We start from the raw sequence: 6000 nt of genomic DNA on the forward strand, positions 1-6000 counted from the left end.
ATTTCAGTTACTCTTATTTCTGTTGTTAGAACACAATTCAGGCAAAGAAAGGATTCTTACTTTCAATTTATGTACTTCTGCAAAGGAAAGCTTGTGTTCTCTCTTCGTTTCTGCTTGCTTCTTGGCTTCTTTTGCTTTCCTGACCTATAAAACATATGAAAAAGGAATCAGAATTCCAAAATAGCATGTTGGAGAAATCTATCTTTGTGACTCCTTTCACAAAGAGAGAGGCAGTGCGCTACATTTGTGAAGCTTCTCTTACTCAAGAACCGCTTCTGGATCGCACAAAATAGATCAATAGAATGAACTACCAGAGGGGGAAGTAACGAAAATGAAATCACAAAAATTATTTGAAAGGGCACACATACCTTCTCCTCCCAACTCGCTATTTTTTTTTCAAGATCCCTGTTTTCCTTTTTAAAGTTATCAATCTTCTTCTTTATTTGGTCTAAAGTAACTGAAAGGAGAAAAAAGAATTTTAAGATAATTAGCAAAAACAGCAACATTGAATAATCCCACTGTGTTAGCACCAGGGACACATTCTCTGACACTTGGGTGTCACTAACTTGCTAGCATTCCCAGTGTGCCTGAAGAAAGCAAGTTGTAGCAGCATTTGAAACCTAAGACTTTCTATATCAGTGAGATTCCTACTTAAAATGTTTTTCAAACATAGAGAAATGCAATAGAATGTCTTCTCATTTCTCTCCTATCTGTAAGCACAATTCTTGGAAAATCCAATCCCTGCAAATGCTCATGTCATCGCCAGAGCTGTGAGAGAAAAATTGAGCGTCCTTTCAACGAACATCTCTCTCCTTCAATAATTCAGATACAAAAGCAAGTCCCTGCAAACAACCCAAAATGAGCAAAACTATCCTTTGGTCCTGCTCAGTGCCACGTCCACTTCCAGGTCCTACTTGGAATTCCACCCAGGGAAAGCTCAAGATGTCAGGTGAGTGACAACTCGCAGGCCTTCGGAGACTTTCTGCTGCTCACAGATCGCCTTTCATGAACCCCAGGCTGGGGGCTCTGGAGGACAGGATCTCTGCTATAAACACACTTGGGTAACAATCTCCACGTTACAGAGTCTCTGGAGGGCCTGGATAATGCACCCACCCGAGAACACAAGCTTTTTTCATCACAACAGGAGAATGTTACCCTCTACCCTTTTAGGAAAACAACACTCAAGAGGAGCCTGATCACAGCTGGATAACACATGTAAGGTCTAGAACACAGACTCCTCTAAGAGCCAATTGATTCTCTCATCTTGGGGCATCTGGGTGGCTCAGTTGGTTAAGGGTCTGCCCTCTGCTGGGGTCAGGACACCGGGTTCTGGGATCGCATCCCACATCCAACTCTCTGCTCAGCGTGGAGCCCAATTCTCCCTCTCCGTCTGCCTGCCACTCCGCTGCTTGTGCGCACTCTCTCTCTCTCACTTTCTGTCAAATGAATAAACAGAATGTCTTAAAAAATAATTCTCTCATCTTTCCTGAAAGTGCAAACTTCTCTTCTTCTGGCCCACTGTGAGCTCTCTCCTGCTCTGAGACCTCTCTCTTCACCAGCAGCACTGACGCACTCACAGTGATGAACAATGACATTTGACAGTTTCCTAAGAGCCAGTCGGCTACCCAGGCCATCAAGAGCCAGTAACACGGAATCACCACAATCTAGTGCCCCAGGCACTATCCATTATCCCCGCTGGCACAGGCTCTATTCCATTCATTCTCCTCTGGCAGGAAAGGCTCCCTCCACTTCAGACTCAACCACAGTTTAATCCTCTCCTGTGACACACGCTCTGCATGGAAATATCTGCCTCCTTCTCTAAGTGTAGTGTGTTTGCTAGACTCAGAGAGTTTTCGCCTCTTGACATTTCACCAAGAGCCAGCTCATGGTGAAGTACTCACTCCAGACTTCAGGCTGTGATCATCACTTGCCTCCTAAACATCTCTCTGCAAAATTACACCTTGTATTCTCCCTAGTCCCACCAGGTGTTCCTCGTCCTGGTCTCTTAGAGATGGCAACTCCCTCCACATTGTCACTTAGACTCCACATGGGGAAGAGAACCATTTTCAAGACATAACAAGTCAGTGAGACATCAGAAGTCACCATATTTATCCCTCATCAAATTATGCCCACATCAAACACTGATACTGAGAATTTTTGGTAAAGAAAAGTGAAGCCGAAAAACTTACCTTCATATTGTCTAGGCTTTATCTAAGAGAGGAAGAAACAAAGATAAGATGGATGTCAAAACATGCTACGAGTAAAAATCTATAGTTCAGATAAATACCGCAATTGTAATCCAAAGGTATTACAATAATCACTTTGCTTAGCAGAATGAAGCCACAGGATTAAAAAAGAAGACAAACTTAGAATTTCCTGATTACATCATCATTGTTCACAATCCATTTCTGATAAAGAGCACACGTGTGTTTAGCTTATTTTTGACCCCAAATTCTATTCACATTGTAGTCAATGAATGTTCAACCTATTCAATTTTGACAAGGGATCATGCAGACATTGAAAAAATCCATTAATTCATCATTTCCCTAGTTTTATTTATGTTAGTCACCACACAGTCTGTCATTAGTTTTTGATGTAGTGTTCCAGGATGCACTGTTTGCATATAACACCCAGTACTCCATGAAATACGTACCCTCCTTAATACCCATCACCAGGCTCCTCCCACCCCTCTACTCTAAAACCCTAAGTTTGCTTCCCAGAGTCCACAGTCTCTCATGGTTCATCTCTCCCTCTGATTCCCCCCGCCAATTCATTTCCCCTTCCTTCTCCAAATATTCTCTATGCTATTCTTAATGTTCCACAAATAAGTGAAACCACGCGATAACTGACTTCCTCCACTGGACTTATTTCACTTAGCGTATTTCTCTCACTTTTTTGCAACCCAGTATCTGCACTGAAGTACGGAACCTGGGACTATTTTAAAATCCTGAAAGAAAGAAAATGGAAGGAAGGAGGAAAGAAGGAAGGCAGGCAGGCAAGGGAGCAAAGGCTGTGTCAAGGATATGCCTCTTTCCTTCTCTACAAAGCTTTCCTGAAACCTTACAAAGAGTTGGCTGTTCGCTGAATTCACACACAGTCACGGCCCATCAGGTGCTATGAAGTTTCCCAGACTGTTTCAAAAGTGGTGTCATCAAAAAGAAGTAAAAGCCATAGGATGAGAAAAAGAGTGGCCCATGATGAGAGATGAAGCACAAGCCATGGCAGAAATGACAGCTGATGTTTCTTAAAAGGGGAGCCAGGCAATTCAGATTAGAGTCACCCTGATGTTATTATAGCTCAATAACATTGAGGCAAGACCTCATTTTGACACCATTAACATATTTCCTCATTTTAAAACTTTACAGGATGATGAAAGGTTGGGGCCAATCTCCAAATCTTGCCAGGATATTGGAATATCACCATGCTATTAACAAACCAGTCATAGTATGTCATTGGGGAGAGTGCATGAGGGCAGGGCAATCAGAAAGCCATGGTTATTCCTTTAATTTCCCATGTTGGTTAGGAACCTCTGAGCTCCCCTGGCCCATGTCACCAGCCCCATGGGCAGGGCAAGTGGAAAGTAGATGGCTACACCAAATACGTAATATTTTTCTTTTCTCTTTGAAGGGAAGTTTTCTCCATTGGCAGGGAGAGGGGGAATAGTCCCATGTAGAAAGAACGTCAAAAGAGCTCTTTCTTCTTAGAAGGGTCTGGCCTCATGTGAAACCATGTCTCCAGAGTCTAACTGGGGGTTTCTCAAAGACTAAGCCACAGAGCTGAGGGAAATCAATCCAGTGCCATCTCCTCCCTGTCTCACCGGCAAGGACCTCAGTCTAGCCCCAAGCCAGAGGCGCAGAAAACCTCACCCTAACTCCCACTTACCTCACTTCCTTTACCAGGACACAGTATCTGGCTTTCAACACAACCCAACAAGACATACTGCAGGTAAAAACCATGACAGCAAGCACGAGAATCACACTTCCTGTGGCAGAAGTGATGGGGAGAGCAGGCTGGACTTTAAAGTCTCTTCGATGTATGATACTGGGTCTAAGGGAAAAGTGCACAAGAGGAAGACGAGATGGTAAATGTGGGCAGAGATGTGAAACTCTAAGGCTGTAATATGATTCCAGACAACACCACCGTTACAGAAATCAAGAGTGCTTGTGCTGGCCTTTTGAAGAGGCTCAAAACAAACCAGAGGAAAGAATCATTAACAGTAAAGAACGTCCAGTAGAAACTCCCAAAAAAGAAACACAGAGACAAAAATGACAAAGACAGCACAGAAAATCCAAGATTGGTAGGTCATTACAAAATGTGTAAAACACATGGACGGAGAGATATTTGAAGCAATAATGACAGAGCATTGTCCAAAATTAATGGCGTTACGAAATCAAGATCCAGGAAAATGAAAACATTGAAAGAGGATAAATACCAAAACACACACACAAACAATGAACAAAAAACACCGATGATGACTAATCTAGAATATTCAGCTACAGATCATTAAAGACAAAGAAACAGTTCTGGAAATCTAGAGCAGGGGTTGGGAGTGGGTGGGGGAAAGGGGAGAGGGGAGCAGTAACACCTTACTCCAGAGGAAGAAGGATAAGAACATCACACTTCTCAGAAACCATGCCATCAAGAAGGATGAAATGTTTATAGTGTTTAAAGGAACATTGAGCTAGAAACCTGTGGCCAGTGAAATGATCCTTCAAAACACACCACACAGTAAGGAAAACCGTCAGGAATAATGACGGGCATTATTTCAATGAGGAAGGGGTCAATTCTCCAAAAAGACACAACAATTTCTAATGTGCATGCATCAACAACAGAGTATCAGAGCACATGAAGCAGAAACTGAAAATATTGCTGTGGGAAGAGATGAATCCATTCCTACAGCTGGAGAATTCAAAACCCTCTTATCAGTCATTGACAGACCCAGAGATATAGAAGTTCCATGAGAATGCAGGTCAACTGACCAGCATCACCCATCCACTGCATCCACTAACATTGGCAGAATATTGTATTCAACAATGAGATATAGACATTCTTGTCAAGCTCACATGGAACAGTCACCAAGAGAGCCCATATTCTGGGCCATACAACACATGTAAACCACGAAAGGAATCGAAACCACAGGAACTATGTTCTCAGACCACAGATGACTCAAACTAGAGACCGACAACAGAAAGATAGCTGGGAATGACCGAAAATGGAGATTCACCAGAACACTTCTAAAGAAGACATGGGTGGGAGGGCTGGTGGGTGGAGGGAAGGGTGAAAGAGGTGAAGGGGAAGAAGAGTTCACTTCTGGTGTGAGTACTGAGAAATATACAGAATTGCTGAGTCATGTACACCTGAAACTCACATTATACTGTTAGCCAATTATTCTTGAATTAAAAAAAAAAAAGAACATATGGATCAAGAAGGCACTTCAGTAGAAATTTAAAACTACATCAATCTAGGTGATAATCAAAACTGACATATTAGAGGGAAATTTGTAGTACTGAATGGACATAGAAATGTCCAGGGACTAGGGGGGTGGGGTTATGGTCATTGGGGAGGGTATGTGCTATGGTGAGTGCTGTGAAGTGTGTCAACCTGGCGATTCACAGACCTGTACCCCTGGGGATAAAAATACATTATATGTTTATAAAAAAATAAAAAAATGTTCAGTGACTATAAATTTTCTGCTTATTTATGAATGAAAGTACAGAAGGTATATTAATATACTTACAGCAAGGACGGTTCTCCAGAGGTAAATGAGAAAGGCACAAGTTCCCAAGGAGGCAGTTAAAATGAAGCTTCCACAGAACTTCAATCTCATGAGAGCCAAGACAGAAATGGTCAGGCAAGGAAAGGACAAGCTGAAATACCATTTGAGACAATGAGGAATGTCAAAGACATTTATTGTGTATCTGTCACAAAGAATCAACTGTACAAACCCTCAACCAGCCTCCAGGAGGTAAGCATACCTCTCACCTGTCTCCTCCTAGAGGA

General features: G+C 42.4%; 1 long non-coding RNA gene across 1 annotated transcript in view; it reads right to left on the bottom strand.

Moving 5' to 3' along the window:
- LOC123936090 overlaps window positions 1-2211 on the bottom strand; it is a 66432-nt gene extending 64221 nt beyond the window's left edge. The window contains exons 1-2 of the long non-coding RNA XR_006817070.1: window positions 2190-2211; window positions 369-457 (exon numbers count right to left, since the gene is read on the bottom strand). This is a non-coding gene — a long non-coding RNA (uncharacterized LOC123936090). The remainder of the gene's footprint in view (window positions 1-368; window positions 458-2189) is intronic.
- Between the last annotated feature and the right edge of the window lie 3789 nt (window positions 2212-6000).

Source organism: Meles meles, unplaced genomic scaffold (assembly GCF_922984935.1).
Source record: "Meles meles unplaced genomic scaffold, mMelMel3.1 paternal haplotype, whole genome shotgun sequence".
NCBI lineage: Eukaryota > Metazoa > Chordata > Mammalia > Carnivora > Mustelidae > Meles > Meles meles.